Source organism: Scylla paramamosain, chromosome 32 (assembly GCF_035594125.1).
Source record: "Scylla paramamosain isolate STU-SP2022 chromosome 32, ASM3559412v1, whole genome shotgun sequence".
In the NCBI taxonomy this organism is placed as follows: Eukaryota; Metazoa; Arthropoda; class Malacostraca; order Decapoda; family Portunidae; genus Scylla; species Scylla paramamosain.
The window spans coordinates 12,929,893-12,952,380 of NC_087182.1; the positions used below are offsets into that span (position 1 = coordinate 12,929,893).

Below are 22,488 nucleotides of genomic sequence, written 5' to 3' on the forward strand. Positions count from 1 at the left end.
ACATGTCTTCACTCTTTCGTCCTTCCACTGGTAAACTCTGAAATTGTTTCCCGCCTGTCTGTTTCCCGCCTTCCTACGACCTGAACTGTTCAAAAGAGGAATATCATAACTTCACCAAAACTACACTGGCTAATATTTCTTTTAATTCACTTTTTTTTTTTTTGAGATAGTGGTAAATGATAGTTGTTTTGTCCTTTTTTGTGTGCACTTATGTTAGTTTCCTTCTCAAGTAAAACAATTATGTGAAATAAAATAGAGCGTGTATTGAATATCATGACGAAAGCTGAGAATACAATGATCACGCAAGATAAGAAAAAAATCTGATTAAAAGTTAATAAAAAATATAAAAATGGCAAAAAGATACAAACTAAACAGCGAAAAAGAGAAGATTGGATGATGCATTAAACACGAAGCGGAGATTAAACTAAATCAACCATGAATGAAAAAAAAGTATAAAAAAAAAAGGCAGTAGAAAATGTAAAAAAATAAATAAATAACAGCAAAAGAGTGAATCACGAACGAAAAAGTCAAATTTTGTATAAAGAGAAGACATGAAAAGCAAAATATATAAAAATAGCAAAGGTGAGAGAGAGAGAGAGAGAGAGAGAGAGAGAGAGAGAGAGAGAGAGAGAGAGAGAGAGAGAGAGAGAGAGAGAGAGAGAGAGAGAGATAGCTCGGTTAGGCTATGAATGCATATATTATAGAAACCTCATAAAACAAACGCACAAAAGATACGAAACTGAAAGCTTGGCTCATGAAAATTTGAATTAATCCTAAAAAAAAAAACACACACATTAAATTAAAAAGATATATGTATAAGAAAAAGGCGAAATATATGAAAGAGGCAAGGAAAAGAGCGAATTTGATACCAAGGAGGATCAATGATAGAAGAAGGCAGATGACGGTCACAAAGGGTCAGCTAAGGAAGGGAAGGTGTGAGGTGATCAAAGGTGTTGCTTCCCGAGGGATGGTGAAGGTAATAACGCCCGTTTTGTACAGGATTCAATGCTGCCAGAGAGAGAGAGAGAGAGAGAGAGAGAGAGAGAGAGAGAGAGAGAGAGAGAGAGAGAGAGAGAGAGAGAGAGAGAGGAACAAAAGGGATGTGAAGAATATGAGAGAAAAGAAAGAAACAAGGAAGAAGGAAGAAATAATAAAAGAAGCACCGCACAATGCCAACACAAACTCAAGACTCACAAAACACCTGCACGAATTCAAACCAATTTTAGAGGAATGAATAAATAAATGAAAAAGAGAAGTAAAAAAATTTCCATAAATATTGCCGGAAAAAAACACCTTTGAATAATTTTTTCTTGCTTTTGTTGTTTGTTTATTTTCCACTGAGGGCTGAGAATGTATGTATGTTCATGAATGTCTACGTGAATAAACTCTTACTTGCACGTATGCACATGTACGTTTTTTTTTCTGAAGAGTGTAAGAGTTTTCTCGTTCAATATGCATGTGTGTGTGTGTTTGTGTGTGTGTGTGGACAGGTGGGTGGGTAGGTGTGTGCGTACGGTGTAAGAACAAAAATAGATCAAAGCAAAGATAAAAATACAAGGTTTGCATCTACGTGCCTTCAAACAGAACACTTTTGCTGCCACCATAACTGGAATCCTTCATCACACTGAGCCTCTCCACGAACTTTCCTGCAACTCTTTGTTTGTAATCTTTTCATCCATAGAGTGCGCGATCGTGTTGCCAGTCAGCCTTATCTGTTAGCAATGTTTTTCTTCATATACACTCCTCGCTCCTTTAATTTGCTAGAGAAAATCATCACGTGTTTGCCTATTGGGATCCATGACTTCGTACCACACACACACACACACACACACACACACACACACACACACACACACACACACACACACACACACACACACACACACACACACACACACACACACACACACACACACACACTTTTAAAAGACATAAAATTAATCTTTCTCCGCACAATTACTCACTATCTATCCCTTTCTTTGTAATCGAGTTAGTCATTGAAGGAATGGTCAGTACTTCCTACCACAGAGTCGTAATATTCCCCCAGTCACTACAGTTAATTCTCACATAAACACTTGAGTTCCAGTAAATTCGAGAGGGCGATTCTCTAGTCTTGGTTGAGTGTCATATGCCATTTCCTGGATATGAAAAGTAGTTAAAAGACTTGTATGACTCATAAAAAGGCAAGTACTCGTACTTCTACCACCGCCGGGCAAAGATGAATTATAAAGTTTGAACTCTTATTTAAGTGCAATGCGTTACTTCCTGAACACTGCAGTAAGGAGATTCGTAAGACTTGTTAAAAGTATCGCTGTACTTGTACCACCGACGTATGTTCATAAAGTGTAACACAGAACATGCGAACACAAATTCACAATCAGAACAAGCAGTAATCAACTTGTTTTGACTTGTACGACTTGTTAGAAGCAATACTGTACTTTACCACCGCGGCACGAATAGGATAAAACATGAAAACGCAATATTCGCCAGCAAAACAGGCAGAAATCGACGTGTTTTCTGATTAAATTTACTTGATGCATTCCTATCATTTGCACGAATCAACACTCCACGTGCACCACCACGGCGCGTTCAGGAAGTGTAACAAAGAACACAAGAACACAATTTCCAGGACCACAACACACACTAATTAACGTGTTTTGAGATGTATTTTAGCTAACAGATTTGTGCTATTTGTAGGAACCAATACTGCATTTTATCACAGGGACATGTTCATAAATAGCGCAGAACATGGAAAAACAATTTCCATAAGCACAACACTCAGTAATCAACGTATTTTTAGGCGAGTCTTGGCCAACAAACACACGCGTAAGACTTATAAGAAGCAACTCTGCACTGTTCCACCGTTGAAAGTTTATGAAGCGTAACGCAGAACACAAGAACACAATTTCGTCAAGCATATTACGCAGATATCAACGTGTTTTGTGGCGAACCCTCCCTTCAACACGTGTGGGAATCGAAGTGCATTCTCCCTCAGGTAATAAAAAGACAAATGACTGACGTGACGTGTAGGAGCACCTTCCTGAGGCGTGGCAGGTGTGTTGTGACAGACTCAGGTGGCCTTCTTTCCTCCCGCCGCGAGGGTCACACTGCTTGATGGGCTAATAATTTTGTCCGCGTGGAACCAACTCCCACGGAAGGTTGGCATCAAGACCCATTACCTTCCCTTTACGGTTTGCTCATTAAGACGACGATGATGAAGCATTGCGAGACACGCACGTCTGTTTCTCTCTCTCTCTCTCTCTCTCTCTCTCTCTCTCTCTCTCTCTCTCTCTCTCTCTCTCTCTCTCTCTCTCTCTCTCTCTCTCATTAGATTAACAATTTTGAACGTTTTCCAAGCAACTGATTTTGTTATTAAATTCTTTGAGTTTCTAAAACCTTGTTTATCTTCAGAAACTCTCTCTCTCTCTCTCTCTCTCTCTCTCTCTCTCTCTCTCTCTCTCTCTCTCTCTCTCTCTCTCCTCGCCGCCTTCCCTCCACTTCATCACCATGCTGTTTTCACGCTAGTAATGGCTAGTTATTACCCTCCCGCCTCTCCCCATTCCCGCCTCTCCGCGTCCCTCTCCCACACGTATCCCTCTTAGCAGGCACCCTTTATAAACCCCAGCGCTGCATTACCACTTTTTAACGCTCTCTCCCCGTGACCTGATGCACGTCCCCGCCCTTTACCACTCCTAGCAACGCACTTTATCCCTCCACTGCCTCGCTCTGACCCTCGCCACCGCGCTCCCCGCCTCCCGTTGTGAGATAGTGTGGAGGGCCAAAGCTCGCTGAGGAAAATTCACGAGCGCTCTAATATGAATTTTTTAACACTTCAAAGGTCGGAGCTGGATAATTCTGGACAGGAATCTCCAAGTAGGTCTTATTTATTCTGGTTATTATGTTAGGTAATGACGGGGACCTGAGTATTCGCTTTTATTTTGCAAACCATTAAGGTTGATGTATGAGGAATTGTCTTGCGGGTGAGGAGAACTAGAGGAATGCTGTCCGCAGGGAAGGGGTAAGGAAGGAGTGATTAGTCTGAGGGGGTTGTGAGATACGTGCCGCACAGGGGAAATGTTACATAAGGAAGGGAAGGAAATGGAAGGACAGGGAAACAATCTCAGCTCAGGGCGAAACGAAAGACAGGGCTGAGGTAAGGAAAGGAGATACGAGTATATGGGACAGACTGAGAGATGGACTGAGGGATACGACAAAGGGGCAAGGTTACGTCAGAGAAAGAAAAGCACTGGACAGGGGAAAAAATCGAGTGGCATTACATAAAAGATATGAAAAGGCAGAAAAAGTAGAATAGACCGATGAATGACGAAAGATACAGAAAAAAATAAATAAACGGGGACAGGGGAATACAACAGAGAGAGAGAGAGAGAGAGAGAGAGAGAGAGAGAGAGAGAGAGAGAGAGAGAGAGAGAGAGAGAGAGAGAGAGACCGGGGATGTGGAAAGAAAGGGAAGCGAGGGACAGGAAAGAAATCTGGTGGTACTGGATACAAGAAAGAAAGAAAGAGAAGAGAAAGAAAAATCTGAAAATAATATAGAATAGAACAATGAGTGTGAATAGTTACAGGGGAAATGATTACATAGATAATGACTTTCTTTGTTTTTACGTTTCATTCTTCCATATCATCATCTCTAAACATCTCACATATTTTCCTTCATTTCCTCATTCCACGATCATTCTTAATCCTCTCCTCCTTCCACTCCCCACGGCTCGTCATTTCACAAAATCCTTCTAACCTTTCATCATTCTACTAAACACCTTCCATCTCTCTCTTCCCCTCATTCCACGAGACTGTCATTCACTATTTCTCACTATCGCTTACTGTTTTATTACATCGTGTCATTCCACCGATCATTACCAGCCTTACCTTATTCTTCTCTCATATCTCTCACTTTTCAACATTCCACTAAGCTTCATTTTCACTAACTCAGTACCTCCCATTCTTCCACTCACTCCACTTCTCCACGTCTTGTCATTCCACTGATTTCTTCCACCTTTGCCTCATTTCAATCCCCATATATCTTTTTTCTTAATTCCACTAAATCTCACTCACACTAACTCACAGCATCTCTCGCTCTTCCACTCACTCCAGTCCTCCATATGTTTCTTTTCCACAGAGCGTTCCCAGCCTTATTTCATTCCAGTCTCATATTACTCCTATTCATTCATTCCATCAAACCTTATCCTCACTAGCTGTCAGTATCTCTCACTATCTCACTCATTATACTCTTCAATATTCCATCGAATTTTTCCATTCTTGCTTCATTCTAAGTCAGGTCTCTTCCTTTCCTTCATTCCACTTACCCTTCACTTCAATAAATCCTTATCTATCTCTCCCTTTCACTCACTCTACTTCAAATTTTGTCATTCCACTAAACTTTTCCAATCTTACCCGATTCCACATCCAAATCTCTCCCTCTTTTTTCATTCCTATAAACCTCACCTTCGCAAACCACTCTAAGCATTGCATCATTCAGATTCCATAGTTATCCCTTTCCTTCATTCCACAAACCCTCCACTTCAGTAACTCAGTATCTCTTACTCCGCCACTCACTCCTCTCCACACTGTCATTCCGGCGGACTCTCCCTGCCTCGCCTCGCTCCACGCTCAGGGATCAATGTCTGGGATGCGATAATAATGTTGCTTAATCGCCTCTCATCAGCTTCAGCAAAATCCTCGCCTGACGTCATGGAGTCTTGTTAATTGCTGCGCCACCACGCTATTTTTTTCCCTTCCCTCTAATAATTAATCAGAAAATTGAGGTAATGATTTGCTATTGCTTCCCTGAGTCTGTCGTGTATTTGGTGATGTAAAAGGATTTCTGATATTGTTGTTGAAGAGTGTATAAGAACACGAGAGGATGTAAAGGAACACAAAGGAAAAACAAAGTGAACATATTAGCCATAAGGTGGATGTTTGTGATTCAACAGCACAATACAATCTTAATTAAGAGACGTGGGATAATAAAAGCCATATATATATATATATATATATATATATATATATATATATATATATATATATATATATATATATATATATATATATATATATAGAGAGAGAGAGAGAGAGAGAGAGAGAGAGAGAGAGAGAGAGAGAGAGAGAGAGAGAGAGAGAGAGAGAGAGAGAGAGAGAGAGAGAGAGAGAGAGAGAGAGAGAGAGAGAGAGAGAGAGAGGTAATATACATGATAAACAGGTAGAAAATATGTGATAAACATTAACAGACATACATACACACAGATACACTGGTAAAGTGATAGACAAACATGCAGTCAAGTGGACGGACAGGTACAAATATGAACTGATGTCGAAATGTCATTAATTAATCCCGTGTCCATGCGTTGACATAAAATGAAGACAAAAAAATGAAAACCATGACGGCCCGCAGCGCTATACTATATTTGATGTCAACTCGAAAATGTGCAGGAAAAATGATGGACGGATAACTAGAGAGAGAGAGAGAGAGAGAGAGAGAGAGAGAGAGAGAGAGAGAGAGAGAGAGAGAGAGAGAGAGAGAGAGAGAGAGAGAGAGAGAGAGAGAGAGAGAGAGAGAATTAGAAGAAAACAAACGAAATTAATCAATTTGAAATGATGGTACAGTAATGAAATATAAAACAATATATTTGCAACAATGATGAAAAGATGAATAATAAAGTAACAGGAGTAAAAAAAAAAGAAAGTAAATAAATAAAAAAAAGAAATATATAGTACAGAAACACGTTGAAAATTATACAAAATTATGTGCTAAATGGAAAAGGTTATTAGTTCATGATAATAGAGGTGAATAAAACAACGAAAGCAAAAAAAAAAAAAGTAAATATGTATACATATAATGGCACACGTACATGTGGAAAATTATATTAAAATTATGTGCTAGAGAGAAAAGGTTATTAGTTCACCGTCTCCTCCTCCTCCACCTCTTCCACCTCCTATTTCTCTTGCTCCACCTCCTCCTGACGTGCCCTACCTCCACCACACAACACAAAGGTCACGGCCGCTCCCTGTGAGGACTCCTGCAGCGGACTGTTAACACCCCGCCCATTACGTCCAGCACAATGAACGCAACACAAGGAGACCTGTAATTTGAACCCTTGCCTAAGAATAAACTGAAGCCGCAACCGTTTCTTTACGATGACTGTTAATATTACTATTTCCACGAAAATTTTTCTTTTGCTCCTCTCTCTCAGGGGATTCTCTCTCTCTCTCTCTCTCTCTCTCTCTCTCTCTCTCTCTCTCTCTCTCTCTCTCTCTCTCTCTCTCTCTCTCTCTCTCTCTCTCGTGCTGGTAACGTTCAATGTGCCTGTGAGGAAAATGAGTACGTAAGTTTCTTGGGAAGGTTAGAGGTTACGATTATGAGATGAACAGTGATAATCGTACTTTATGTTCTAATTCCAACGAAACACTTGACATCTGAAGCAATTCATTTGGAAAAGTAAAGGTCAACACAGCGAGAGAAAGTTATTATGAAAGGAAAGCAGCAAAATGAAAGTGTGCAGTGCAAGTCGTAAAACGAAGACGTAATAATTTGAGCTCATAAAAAGTTAAAGTTCAACGAAAAATATGAAAAGGAATACTTCAATGTTTTTTAATATTTTGTACAAGGAAAACATGGAAAATTTCTGTAATACTCGTTACATGGGAAACCTGAAAAAAAAGTTCTGTAATTTGAAATTGTGTGTGTAAAAGAAACTTGCGTCACAAAACGAAAAGGAAAACTTGGAAACGTTCTGCAGCATTCCATACCGGGAAAAAAATATCCAGAACTTCAAGCAAGATAAAAATAAAGAAAAAAGTGAGAAATAAAGAGATTTCTTCAACTCCAAATAGAAAGTAAGCTTCAAACACGCTGCAACACCAGAAAAATACACTAAATAAAAAAATCTGCTTATCCAAACATAAAAAAAAGAAAAAAACAATACCAAACAAATGAAAAGAAAAAAGTTTGCAAACATCCTGCAAGACACAATGAAAATAAAAACAGCAAAACGTTCTGCAACTTTAAATAAAAACAAAGCAGCGTTCTGCCACAGCACACCCTTTCCCCTCACTCCTGGCCGTCTCCCCTCACCCGCACCTCACCAAACCTTATTCCCTTTTTCTCCCTCCTATCCCCTCCCTTTTCTCTCTCTCCTTCTCCCCTTCATTTCCTTCTACCCTCTCCCCTCTAGTATCTTTTCGACCTCTCCTCCTCTCCACCTCCTCTTACTCTGTAGCCTCTCTCCTTCACCCTTATTTTTTCCTATCTTTTCTCTCTCTTCCTCATTTCTCCATCTTCTATTCCCCCCCCCCTCTCTCTCTCTCTCTCTCTCTCTCTCTCTCTCTCTCTCTCTCTCTCTCTCTCTCTCTCTCTCTCTCTCTCTTCTATTTCCTTCCATCTCCTCCTAGTACACTTTCCTCCTCTTCCCACCCCTTAACCTCCTCCTCTTTTCCCCTCACTACATTCTACCCTCTCCCTTTTCCCCTCTCCCATCAACCTCCTCCTACCTTCCATCTCCTTCACTCTCCTTTCTACCTCCTCTCCTCTCCTCTCTTCTCCTCTCCTCTCCCTCTCCTTCATCTTTGCACCTTCCGAAGTAAGGAGGAAAAAGAGCAGGGAAGGAAAAAAGTGCTGCCAGCGAGGGAGGGAGTGCGTACATAAAGAATCATTTCCTTCCTTCCCCTGAACACGAGCAAATGTGTACCATCACCAGGCCCGTAATTACCGCCTTCCCTCACTCATATTCAAGGTGTTAATGCGCTGTGTTGGATTACCCTCGCCATAAAGCATAGGTGACAGAGACAGTGGTGGTAGAGGTGCTGGTGAAGGGCGGGGAAGGGAGTGACTGGTGCTCTCTGGTGCCCTCCGGAGTCCGAATTATCACCACCTGTCGCATATTTCCAGGTTTTATCGTTGCCTTCCACTTTACCAGGGAAATATTGATACTAAAGCTCCATCGTGACTTTTTTTCTTTTCTTTTCTTTTTTTATTCCTCCTCGTACCTCTTGCTTTTTAGTCTCCCTTACAGGTCAGCTTATTTCTGCTAAAGGGAAGGGCTGTACTGTTGAGAGTTTTTGAACGAAGGTCTAGTGTGTGTGTATCTCTCCTATGTTTAAGAAAGGTTGGAATGTTTATCGTATGAGTGACTTTTATTGACTCGAGGCTTGAGTTGGACATTTAAGATAATTTTTTTTTCTTTCCCAAGTGACTGATCCCTTATGTTATCAAATCTATAGGGTCTCTAACTTTGATTTTTTTTTTTTGCGTGTTTGTATTGATTTTTTTTTTTTTTGAGTGTTTGTATAGAATGTTCCTCTGTCTATCTGCCTGTCTATCTGTCTCTTTATCGCCTGCCTGTCAGTCCCTGTTTTTGGCTGTGTCTGAATGTATGTATCTCCCTGTTTCTGTCTGTCAGTCCTGTCTATCTGCCCCTCTTTGTCTATCTATCTGCCTTCCTGTCTGTCTGTCATCTATCTGTTTGTCTGTCTATCTGTCTGTCTGTCTGTCTTCTGTTTGTCTGTCTGTCTGTCAATCTGTATTTTCCTGTTTCTGCCTGTCTGCCTGCTTGTCCTTTTTCCTGTTTTTCTGTCCCTGTCTCTCTCTCTCTCTCTCTCTCTCTCTCTCTCTCTCTCTCTCTCTCTCTCTGATATAAACACACACACACACACACACACACACACACACACACACACACACACACACACGCGGGAATGCAAATGGCGCCTCAGGGAGTAGCGTCGCGCAATTACGGAAAATGTCTGGGGGCGTGATGGGCTCCACGCCGTGGTGCCCCGCCACCCGCGACCCGCGAGGCGCGCCTCCCCCGAGGACCTCGCCGTTGCCCCCCTCCTTCTCCTTCTCCTCCTCCTCCTCCTCCTCTTCCTCCTATTCTTTTCTTCTTTTATTTTCCATTGTTTTCCGTTTTTGTTTATCTTTCTCGACCTCTTTCTCCTCCTCTTCCTGTTTTTTAAATATTTTTTTCTCATTTCTCGATATTCCTTTTGTTCTGTCTGTCTGTCTGTCTGTCTGTCTTTCTCTCTCTCTCTCTCTCTCTCTCTCTCTCTCTCTCTCTCTCTCTCTCTCTCTCTCTCTCTCTCTCTCTCTCTCTCTCTCTCTCTCTCTCTGTGTTCTTCATTTCTCCATATTCTTCCAAAGCACCACTATAAGCAGCACAACCTCCCTACCTCCTTCCTCCTCCTCCTCCTCCTCCTCCTCCTCTTTCTCTTCCTCTTCCTCCTTCTCCTCCTCCTTTTTTGTTACTCTTTGTTTTTCCATTTTTACTTATTCTTCCGGGCTTTCTTTTTCTTTTCCCTTCTCTCCTCCCCTTCCTCTTCCTCCTCCTTCTCCTCCTCCTCCTCCTCCTCCTCCTCCTCCAGCTTTTCTTATTCTCTCTCTCATCTGTTTTTATTCTTCATTACTTCTTTATTCCTGCTTCTGATTTTCCTTGCCCTCCTCCTCCTTTCTTCTTACTCTCCACCACTTCCTTTTCCTTTTGGTCTTCCTCAGTCTTCTGTACTCCTCCTCCTCCTCCTCCTCCTCCTTTAATTCACCTTTGTTTTTTATTCCTCTTTCTCATTCTCTCCGACTTCCTTTTCCTTTTCGTCATTCGCTCAATCCTTTTACTGACTCATTTCTTGAAAATCCTTTAACTGTAGTGTGTATTAATTCGTACAGTGTTTGCATTAATGTAGAAATGATGATGATGATGATGATGATGATGATGATGATGATAATAAGGAAAATACCTACACCACCTTCTAGCAATATATGAGTAACATCACCACTATCACTACAACCTTCATAATCGTATACTGAGGCCACACATATCTATCACACTTAAATTACTTCTCTTTTTTTTCAGTTATTTTATTTGATCTCACTGTCTTCTTTCTTCGTCTTCTTCTTCTTCTTCTTCTTCTTCTTCTTTTTCTTTTCTTTCTTCTTCTTTTTTTTCTTCTTCTTCACCTTCTAATTATTACTGCATTTTTCTAGTTACTACTATTACTACTACTACTACTACTGCTACTACTATACTACTACTACTACTACTACTACTACTACTACTACTACTTCTAGCGCAACAACAACAGCAACAACAACAATTACTACTACTACTACTACTACTACTACTACTACTACTACTACTACTACTACTGCTATTAGATGACCTCCAGTTTTCCGGAATCCCTTATGGCATATCATTATCATCATAGCCAACAGCATCACAATCATCATCATCATTTTCCACATCCACAGTTAAAACGGAGAACTTAACTAATAATCATAAACTTAATAAATGATCTATAACCAAAAAAAAACATTGGCTAAGTGGCAATGTATTTATCTGAGAACGTTACCACTGACCCACCACTATTTCAGAAGAATAAATTTTTTACAGCGAGTATTTTAGGTATTACACTAAAGCTTGCTCCTCCCTTGTAAAGCCTCGCCTAACAAGCCTCCCCTGCAGCACTAAGGGGGAGCCCACACAACACGCAGTGAGAGGTGAGGTTACTGGTGATGTGATGGCAAGTGGAGGCTAGAAGACCGCGAGGCTTTCTTTTATACTCACGTCTTTATTCCGTCCATGTTACTGATGCGAGAGGTATCCAGTATCTCCTTTCTTTTATCCCATTCAACGCTAAACTGTGGAACCCTGTTTGATTCTGTCTTAACCAACTTTCTATGCTTTGAAGTATTTGAAGAAAGGAATATCTAAACTCTTCAAGAACGATTACAACCCCTTTCTTTCTTTCTTTCCAGTATCTTTTTTTTTAGGGACGACACTTAATCATACTTCTCTTCTTCTCTCCGTTCTTTTACTAGCCAATCTTCATTACAAGTTAAAAAGGTTAATGATAAAAAAAGACATCAACCAGGATAATCACAAAAACATCCACCATCCATCCTTTCTGCATGACTGAAATAAGTAGAACAATAATCACAGAGATGCTACTCGTATAAACTCAATTTCAGACTGAGTTTGCAGCAAGACCAGAAGTTGTTTGTCCTTAAGGTTCTGTTCTGGTTTCACAAATTTTTTTCATCTTTCTTGTTTGACGTTTTTCTCTGCTCTCTTTTTCCTCCTTGGACGTAAAAATGGAGGTGAATTCTGTGATGGAGCGAGGGAGGTTATGTGAAAATTTATAGTCAAGGGGGAAGGCACGGCTCCTCCTCCTCCTCCTCCTCCTCCTCCTCTCCTCCTCCTCCTCCTCCTTCTCCTCCTCCTCCTCCATCCCCCGAAACCTGCAGCGGCCGCATACACAAACATGAGGGAGAGTGGGAGGGGGAAGGAGCGAGGGAGTGAGAGTGGAGGAGAATGAAGAATAATAAGAGGTGGTGGTGCATGAGAGGTAATGAGGAAGTTTGACTTTCTTTTCTTCCTCGTCTTTCATTTTTCCTCGAGACTTCCTAGAGTTTTCTTACTTATGCGCCTATCATTTATGCTATTAGTTAATGAGTGTGTGTGTGTGTGTGTGTGTGTGTGAGAGAGAGAGAGAGAGAGAGATGAGAGAGAGAGAGAGAAGAGAGAGAGAGAGAGAGAGAGAGAGAGAGAGAGAGAGAGAGAGAGAGAGAGAGAGAGAGACGCAGTGCAAGCAGAATATACTCGTACAAAAATTGAGTCAGAAAACAGAGAGAGAGAGAGACGAGAGAGAGAGAGAGAGAGAGAGAGAGAGAGAGAGAGAGAGAGAGAGACGCGGTTTACCTCGTATTCTTGTAGTTTCTGTTTTTGTCTTGCGCTCATATCGATCTACCTCACAGCTACTTTTTCCCCTTTTCTTTATTTCCTTTCTTTTTCCCCTTCTCCCTCTCCTTCCTCCTTCCCCCCCTTTCCCTCATCCCTGCATTTCGTCTCCCTTTCTCCTCTCCCTCCTGGCCTCCCTACGTCACTCTTTCACTCCTTTCCTTCCTCCGTTCCTTCCTCTCCCAGTTCGTTTTATTTTTCTTTCTGCATTTTTTTTTTTTATCACAGTTTCTATTCACATTCTTCATTTTTACCCTATAGCAATGTTTTGGTTTTTATTGTACATGTTTCCAGTCTGTTATTCCTTCTCCCTCCTTTCGCTCTCCATTACTTTTCCTTCTTCCTCTTACCAAGTTGCAGTATCATTTTTTTCTCTTCGTTTCTTTTCTCTCAAGTTTTCTCACCTGGAGAGCTCCTGCTGCTGTTGCTGCTGCTGCTGCTGCTGTGTGTGTGTGTGTGTGTGTGTGTGTGTGTGTGTGTGTGTATGTGTGATTTCTCCTTCCTTTCTCTTTCTGTTCCCTTTTCTTCTTCCTTTTATCTCTTTTTCTCCTTCCTTTTACTAATTTATTGTATCATCTTTCTCTCCCTTCGTTTCTTTTATTTAAACTTTTCTCACCCTGAAGTCCTAGTGTGTGTGTGTGTGTGTGTGTGTGTGTGTGTGTGTGTGTGTGTGTGTGTGTGTGTGTGTGTGTGTGTGTGTGTGTGTGTGTTATTGCGTGCATTGCCCCTTGTAGGTAATCCACGAGTAGTTTAATCTTTCCTGGATTGTTCGCGGCCCGAGCGCGTGCAACATGGCGACGAGGCTGGAGGGTAGAGGGAAGCAAAGGGAAGGAAGGGAGACAGAGTAGGGAAGTAAAAGGGAGGGAGAGAAGGGAAACAGAAAAGGGAGGAAGGGAGGGAGGGAGATAAATGAGGTAGAGAAGGGAAGAAGGAGGGGAGGGGAGAGCAAGGAAAGTAAAAGGGAGAGAAGGAAGGGAAGAATAAAGGATAGCAGAGAAGGGAAGAAGAAAAGGGAGACTGAGAAGGGAAGAAGCAAGGGAGGGGGAGCAAAGAAAAAAAGACGGTGGGAGGGAGAGGAAAGAAAGGGATAGAGGAAGGATGTTAAAAGAGAAAACATATGGAAGAGTAGGAAGGAGAGGAATGGAGGGAGGAAGCCACGTGAAGGACAGAGGGAGGGAATGAGTGAAAGATCGGGAGGGAAGTGGCTTTAGGAAGGAGGTAGAGAAAAATAGGTTAGAGGAAAGAGAGAGAGGTACATGAGGAAGAAAGATGAGGAGGAAAGTGGAAAAGGGGAGGTTGAGGATGGAGGGAGATCAAAAGAGGAAGGAGGGGATGTGGGGTATGTAAGGGAGGTAAGGAAGTGGGTAGACGAGCGGAAGAGGAAGGTTGCCGGGGGAATTAGGGAGGGATTAGGTAAAAAAAAAAGAGAAAGAAGTAAACACACAGAAAAGCAGAAAAAGTAGCGATAAAAGTGGGCAGATGATAATGTTGGAGGGAAATTATGTTTTTTCATAATGTTATGGAGTCCTGAGTCTATAATAAAGTCTAAGTATGCCCATACTCGTCCTTCCGTTAAAAATAAGAAGCCTAGAAAGAAAAATTTTTCTTTATTCTTTTAGTTATATCCTGTTTATTTATCTCGTTTTTGAATAAAATTCAAACTCAATGTCTCTAATTAATGAACGAACTGCTATAAGAATATTCAAATTTAAAACTTATGCAGTGTTTTATTCGCTGGGTTGGTGATAATTCCGAAAAAAAAAAAAAAATCCTGAAACAAGACAATGGAGCGAGACAAGAGTCATGCAAGGAATTGAAGATTTTGATTAAGTTACAACAACCCAAAATAGTCACCAAAGAGCGTTACTTCCCCCACGGAGAAACAATCATCCCATGAACCAGGATGGAGCTTGCAGTCTCTCGGACACGAGCTCAGCACTGCACCACAAAAGCCGCCCAAAGGAAAATAAGGATAAGTCACGAGATAAGAACCTATGATATGGAAAGATTTTCATTCTAAGGTAAATACTTTGTTAGGCGATTTCGTCTTTTTCTTGCAACAAACAGGGGAAAAATGTCAAAACAAACCCATAAAATTCATAGTGGCCTTGAATACTTGATACTTCCTGCACATGCAAATATGATGCTGTTTTCCTAGTATTGTGGGTCCCGGGACACGCGAAGGAAGAGATAGACATTGGCAGGACACGTCATGGGCGTATCAGATAGCAGATGAACACAATTAAAGTACGAGTAAGAGAACAGAAACCTACAAATGATAAAAATAAGGCAGGGCAGGAGCAGCAATAGATGGAGTTATGTCTTCATTAGTGCTTCATCTGCTTGGACTGCCTAGAATAAATGAACGGCTGACAGAGATGAGAGGAGGAAGTTTGAAGCATCCGGCAAAACACACGTAAAGGTTGATGATGATAGCTGTTGCTTTGTGTACGACTAGTTCTCGTACCCACGCTCGTAAGTCTTCAGTCTTTTCCATCAACCGGTTAAGACTTAGTTGTTACTCTCATAAAATTAAGCTGCGTTGTGTATCTCTCACCTAACTCCTCCAATTATGTAAGATTCTTTTGGCTAATTTTTTCTTCGAAAGGAGAGCTGATTTCCATCCACTTCTTTACTTGTTAAAGTCTCCATATTTGAAGACCTCAGTATTCACCTTCCAGATAACTATTCCCTATCCTTCAGTAACACTTAATTATCCCTTTCTTTTACACTGAACATTCTTGAACTATACGTTACGGAAAACTCAAATGAAACTTTCATGACTCTGATCTTTCTAAAACCGTTTGTATAAAGTTGGGTGTTCTGTGTCGCCTTTCCTCCTTCCGACTACTAGCTCATGTTTATGTATAGATTACTGTTTCCATATGAAGGGGCTTAACTCACACATTCTAAACAGAGTGGAATAAAAAAACTTTTTGACTCATTGATTCCTCTCTTATAATTGCTCTTCTGCTAATTGCATGCCTCCTTTTCATCTCCTCAGTTTACTCCCACCTCTATTGTGTTCAACTTATTAATGCAAGAGTTGAGCAGTATCTTTATACGTTCATCCCTTTCACTGGTAAACTCTGGAACACTCTCTTCTTTTCTTTTTTCTCCTTCCTGCGACTTGCTATTTCAAAAGAGGAATGTCAAGGCACCTCCGAAACTAAATTCATCAATCCTTTGAATTCTTTTGCTGTTTCCTTTTGGGAATGAAGTACTGAAAATTTTTACCCGCTTTTGTGTCCTTGGCCAGACTTCCTAAAACATGTAAAAAGAAAGCATGACCTTGTCACGAGAATAATAATTGTCTGGAGCAGAAAAAATGAGAATCTAACACGGGTGATAAATAATGTGTACTACTTTAGTTGAGGTGAGCAAGACCTTGTAAGTGAGATGAATAGATAAGCGTGTTTTGTCTGACTGATGACCCATAATACAGATAACTGAATGTGTGTTCATCTTTATAAGATAAGTGGTACTTTATAGCACAGATAAAGATAAGAAATGTGTGCGTGTCTGTTTTTACTTTGTGTGCGTGTGTGTTTAGGAGCACGACAGTCTCTCACACACACACACACACACACACACACACACACACACACACACACACACACACACACACACACACACACACACACACACACACACACACACACACACACACACACACACACACACACACACACACACACACACACACACACACACACACACACACACACACACACACAAATAAACAAGTAAATAACCAGATTAGTTTACATTATATTGTAACATGAATATGAATATAAATAAAAGCTAAACAACATTACGTCAAAAAAAACAGCAGCATTTATTTTAAAAATTTACGAACATTATTCATAAAACTGACACCTTGTAAAACTTGTGAAATATAGAATTAAATCTCTTGAAAACAATGTAAACGTAAAACAAAATGTAAACCGAATCTAAAAGAGAAAATATGTGAAGTGAACACACACACACACACACACACACACACACGACAGAGACACAGCTAAGCATACGTCTCTCTCTCTCTCTCTCTCTCTCTCTCTCTTCTCTCTCTCTCTCTCTCTCTCTCTTCTCTCTCTCTCTCTCTCTCATATGAAAGTTTAATGTCACTGATGTTTTTCATTTGTCTACTCAACTTCCTAACTAACATTACTGGAAAACAAACGACACTGGAATCACAAGGAAAACTCTTGCCCTTCCTATTGCAGCGGTCCACCTAATGGTTCAAAATTATACATTGCCAGCGAACATTACGGACCATTCAGAGTAAGTGGAGTAATCCTTTCCTTTGTCTCTCTCTTAATTCCCGAAATGTCACAGGCGAAGAAGTGGGGAACTGTAAGGGAAGAAAGGGATGGTATAAAAAAATAAATAAATAAATAAAATAATAAAAAAAAAGAAAGAAATGGACGTAAGATGCTGTGAAGAATTAACGGATGGTTGGACGGAAGAAATAAAGAAAAAGATGGGAAAATACAAAAGAAAAGATGGATGAATGTGAAAAGAAAGTAACAAAAAGGACGGATAAATTATAAAGAATGAGTGGATGGATGGAGGAATACAAAATCTAAGGAAAATGAGAGTAAAATGTGTATGGGTTGGATGGAGTAAGGTAACGGGAGAGGAAAATTATAAGGAAATGATTGATGGATGGATGAAAATGCAAGGGAAGGAGAGGAGTAAAATATAAGGAATAGATAGAATAGAAAAAAAAAATGGAATAGATTAGATGAAGGAATGGGGCTTAAAGGAAAAAAAATATAAGTAAAGAGAAATAAGAGACTGGCCGTAATGATTAGGAAAAAAAAAAAAAACGACAAAGAGAATGAATATACGCAAGAAAAATATTATGGGAAAGGAAAGGAAGTAAGGATAAAGAAAGGAAAAGAATCTGGGAAAGAAAAATTACTAAGAAATATAACAGGAACACTGGATAAAGAAAGATTTAAAGAAAAGACAAAATAATAGGATGAATAGAAGAAAGAAAAATGCAAGGCGACAAGGACAGTGATGCCACAAATGAGAAAAAAAAGAGGAAGAGGAAGAGGAGGAGGAGGAGGAGGAGGAGGAGGAGGAGGAAGATGAAAAAAGAGGGCGAAATTAAGAACAAGGTAAAGGAGGAAGAATAATGAAGCCCTCAAATATGCAATGGGTGTACTTCCGCAGTCTTTCATCAAGAGAAGACATCTAAAATGCTGTCAATGAACATTACTAAAACCCGTGGGGGGCACCTGAGGAACGCCAGTCAATACCAACGAGTTTATGACCGCAAGAAACACTAGTCATTGAGGGGAATATTATCTCGTGCACCTAAGCTGGTCCACGCAAAGGCTGCTTTTTTTTTTTTTTTTTTGTTAGGCGTCATTTGCACAGACTTTCCTCGTGTTGAAAGTACGCAGGTTCTTTTACTTCTTCGCGTAAGCTTATTTTTCACACTTAATTTTAGTGCATTAGTAAAATCCGCGAAGTTTCTATGAGGGTTTATTTTGTGTATATGACACCAAAGCCTGAATGGGTGGTGGTGGTGGTGGTGGTGGTGAGTAGTGGTGGTGGTGGTGGTGGCTGTGATGTGATTTTTTCGTCACGTTTTTGTATTTATTTGTCTTTTTATATTAAGCGATTGGGAATTTGGTACTGGCTTGTGGGGTCTGTTGTTTCTCTCTCTCTCTCTCTCTCTCTCTCTCTCTCTCTCTCTCTCTCTCTCTCTCTCTCTGCAGTGAAGCGTATAAGCATAACAGATGAAAAGAGAAACAAAGGGAGGGAGGGAGAGGGAGGAAAAGATGGAGGGAGAGGGAGAGGAGTGAGTAAAAAACATTGGCGAGAGAAAGAGGAAGAGAGGGAATGTTGAGGAGAGAAACTAATAATAATGTCTCTCTCATTTTCTTCAGGTGAGATATGAGCAAGCCCAGACATTAACATTTCTTTCCTGTTAGGTTTCGTAAGTCTATCTGTAATTCACCAGCACGCACGTCGCACACACACACACACACACACACACACACACACACACACACACACACACACACACACACACGGATGGATACACACACACTTCACTGAATTACATAGCCATGTAAAACAAATTGGCTTACATGGAACTTTGAATATTCCTTTATTTCTGATACGGATAAATTCTGTTGGGAAACTGGACGCGAGGAAAAAAGCGACGCCGTAAGCCAGAAGTAAACCAAACTGGAATTTGTTGAACGTCAGGCAGAGAGAGAGAGAGAGAGAGAGAGAGAGAGAGAGAGAGAGAGAGAGAGAGAGAGAGAGAGAGAGAGAGAGAGAAGAGAGAGAGAGAGAGAGAGAGAGAGAGAGAGAGAGAGAGCTTTGGTAAATTAACAATAAAGATCTGCTACTGAAAGTTTTGCCTTGTAATATTTTGTTATTTTATTTTTGTACATTTGAAGATTTGCAGCGAACAATGCTATTTTCAGCATTCCGTGACGTTATCTGCTTGAAACGAACTGGTATTTGACTTCCTTAATCCCCACAAAAAATTAAGAAAAGAATTGATAAAAGAAAATGAGAAAAAAAAGTAATTACGACTACTAAGAAGAGCTTACTAATGAAATCCATATATAGACATCATTTTTTGGCAGTAATATCCTGTTCATGTGGAAGAATTTATGTCTGAAACTCTGGAATTAACCTTTGGAGCCGAAACTGAGGCACTAATATCGGTTTGTACCAAAACATGATTTTTTTTTCTATATATGTTTCTGTCTGTCCCCAAAACGGATATTAATTGAAAGACACCTGATCTTCGTACGAGGCAGGTTGCGTGTTGTTTGTTTTTGATTGCCTCATCTTCCTCCTCCTCCTCTTCTTCCTTCCTTTTCCTCCTTCACTTTCTCGTCTTCCTTTTCGCCTTGCTGCTTCCTCCTCTTGCCTCTCCTGCTGTTCTTACTTCTCTTTCATTCCTCTTTCCTCTTCCTTCTTCTCCATCCTAGTCGTCAGTCTTGTTCTTGTTCTTCTCTTCTTTTTCTCCTCCTCCTCCTCCTCCTCCTCCTCCTCCTCCTCCTCCTCCTCCTCTCTCATCATCATCATCATCATCATCAGTAAAGTAAAAAGCTCACGCCATTGCCGGAAACACCCTGAAATGGCTGAAAGACTGGCTCTTTGATAGAAAACAAACGTGTTGTAATTAATGGAAAAGAGTCAGATTTGGCATAAGGTAAATAACGGCGTTCCTCAAGGCTCTGTATTAAGACCAGTACTTTTTATAATATATATTAATGAAACTGATGAAGGGATTAATTTCAAATAAGTAAATTTGCAGAAGACACCAAAATAACAAGTAGATTAACGTCTGTGTCACAGTGGTAGGAACTGCAGTGTGACCTTCAATAAACTAACAGGCTGAGCAGAAAAAATGGCAGATGAGATTCAATATAGAAAAGTGTAAAGTTCTACATATCTGAAGCAACAATGTTCAAGCGAGATATGTAATGAATAACATGCCACTGTCAAGAGCTGAAAAGAAAAAAAAAAAAGATCTTTGTGTCATTGTGTGTCAAAAGATCTAAAACCGAGTCAACACTGCACAAAAAACAGTAAAAAACGGCAAATAAATTAGTAAGGGTCATTGGAAGAACCTCTGAATTTAAATCAGAAAAAGATTATACTTGCCTTATATACCTCACTGGTGCGCCCCTCATCTAGAATATTATGTACAGTTCTGGTTACCATATTACCAAAAAAAGACATTGAAAAAACTAGAAAAAGATACAGCGTAGAGTCACTAAGATGATATCCAAGATTGCGTAATTAAGCCGTACGAGGAACGACTGGAAGAATTAAAGCTATTTAGCTTAACAAAGCGCAGAATAAGAGGAGACCTAATTGAAGTGTTCAAAATTTTTTTAAATGATATAGTAACCTTGATGCAAATAAATATTTTACCATTGATCATTCTAACTCTAACAAGAAATAATGGATTGAAGATCATACACAAACGTTTTAAATCCACACAAGGCCAAGCATTTTTTTCTTTAATCGCATAGTAAATATATGGAATAAACTTCCTGCAGAAACCGTTAACAGCAATTCTATTGAATCGTTCAAAAATAAAATAGACAAATATTTAAAAGCTAGTCCCCAACAAGCTCTCTTCTTGTCCGAATAATTACTAAATTCACTAATAAACTCTTTTATTTTACAGACACCAATTTTATTATATATTGTGTTAATTATTTCCATGCCAGCGCAATCTGAAGGGGAGTGGTGGGTGGGGGAGGAGCCTTCTGCTGAGCTGTCCTATCTCTCCTCCCTGTAGCCAGTTTTGAAGTAGTTACCAAACAGCCTTGCAAGGACCAAAAAGGTCTGTTGTTGTTTGGCTTTCCTTTGTATTCCTTTCTTTTTCCTCCTCCTCCGTCTCCTCTTTGCTTCTCTTGTTATTCCTCGTCCTTTACATGCATCCCTTCCCCTCTTTCTCTTTTTCTGTTCTCCTCTTCCTCAATAAATCTCCCCACAATCACTGTCCCGCAGAAAAAAAAAGAAAAAAAAAAATACACGGGAAGCAAAATTCAATTAATAGTCGAAAAACGCCGAGCAGTTTAATTCGGAAAGGAACGCAAAAAAAATATATGAATGTATGAAAAAATGATGTTAACGTCAACCAAAAAACACATACACATAAAAGAAAAAAAAAAATAGAAAATGGATATATGATTAAAAAAAAAAACATCGAATAGAATGAACGGAGGGGTAAACAGGGGGACGGGAAGGAGGGGAAAAAATAAATAAATAAAGAGGGAGGGAAAGTGTATGAATGGACAAAGTACAAGAAGAAGGTGATGAAGGAGAATGAAAGTAGAAAGATGTGGAACATGGAAGGATAAGGTCAAAATGGAAAAAAAAAGTAGAAGGTAGAGTATTTGGTAGAATATTAAAGTAAAAAGAGGTAATATAACGCGGAAGATAGAGAAAAAACAAGGTAAAAAAAAAAAAAAAAAAAGATGAATGGATGGAGTAAGTGTAGAAAGGAGAGGGTATAGAAGAAAGAAGAGAAACATAATTTGCAAAAAAAAAAGGGGAAAGAAAATACAGAAGAGGATGGATAGGGTAAAAATAGAAAGACCGTTAGAGAAGAGATAGAATATAAGAAAAAGAGAAAGGAAAGAGGACGAATGGTGCACAAAAGACGAGAGAAACATGAACAAATAATAACAAGAAGGAAAGAGAGAAAAGAGACAGATGGAGCATTCGTGGTATAAGATTAAGAAAGGAAAAAAGTTTAAAAGATAACAATGAAAATTATACATCAAGAAAAAAAAAGGAAAAAAAAAAGGGGAAAAAGATAAAATCGTGCATGAATACAAAGAAATTGTTGATATTCGTAGCAAAAAAAAAAAAAGAGTGAAAGGAGAAGGGAAAGGGGGGAAACATCATTCACGCAAATGGAAACAAAAGTAAAAAAAAAAAAAAAAAATAGAGTTAAAGGAAGTAGGAATGAAAACGTGACAGGGAAAAAAAAGGAAATAGCAATGAGGAAGGAAAAAATGTGCACGGAATAGGAGTACGAAAGAAAATGCAGAGTAGAAGAAGGAGGAAAACAGACAGAAAAACAAAAATAGAATGCGTATGGATGGAGAGAAAAGTAACAGCGAGACTTTAATAACAACAAAAGGAAAAAAAAAAATATAAGAGGGAAAGGAATGAGAGAGAAAAAAAAAGGAAAAGAGAGATGACAGAGCAAAAGAGGGAGGAAAGGAGAGAAGAAAAGAAA

At 39.8% G+C, this 22,488-nt stretch overlaps 1 protein-coding gene across 10 annotated transcripts in view; it reads right to left on the minus strand.

Moving 5' to 3' along the window:
* Positions 1-22,488, minus strand: part of LOC135089215 (uncharacterized) — a 129,056-nt gene that overhangs the window by 77,099 nt on the left and 29,469 nt on the right. The window lies entirely within an intron of this gene.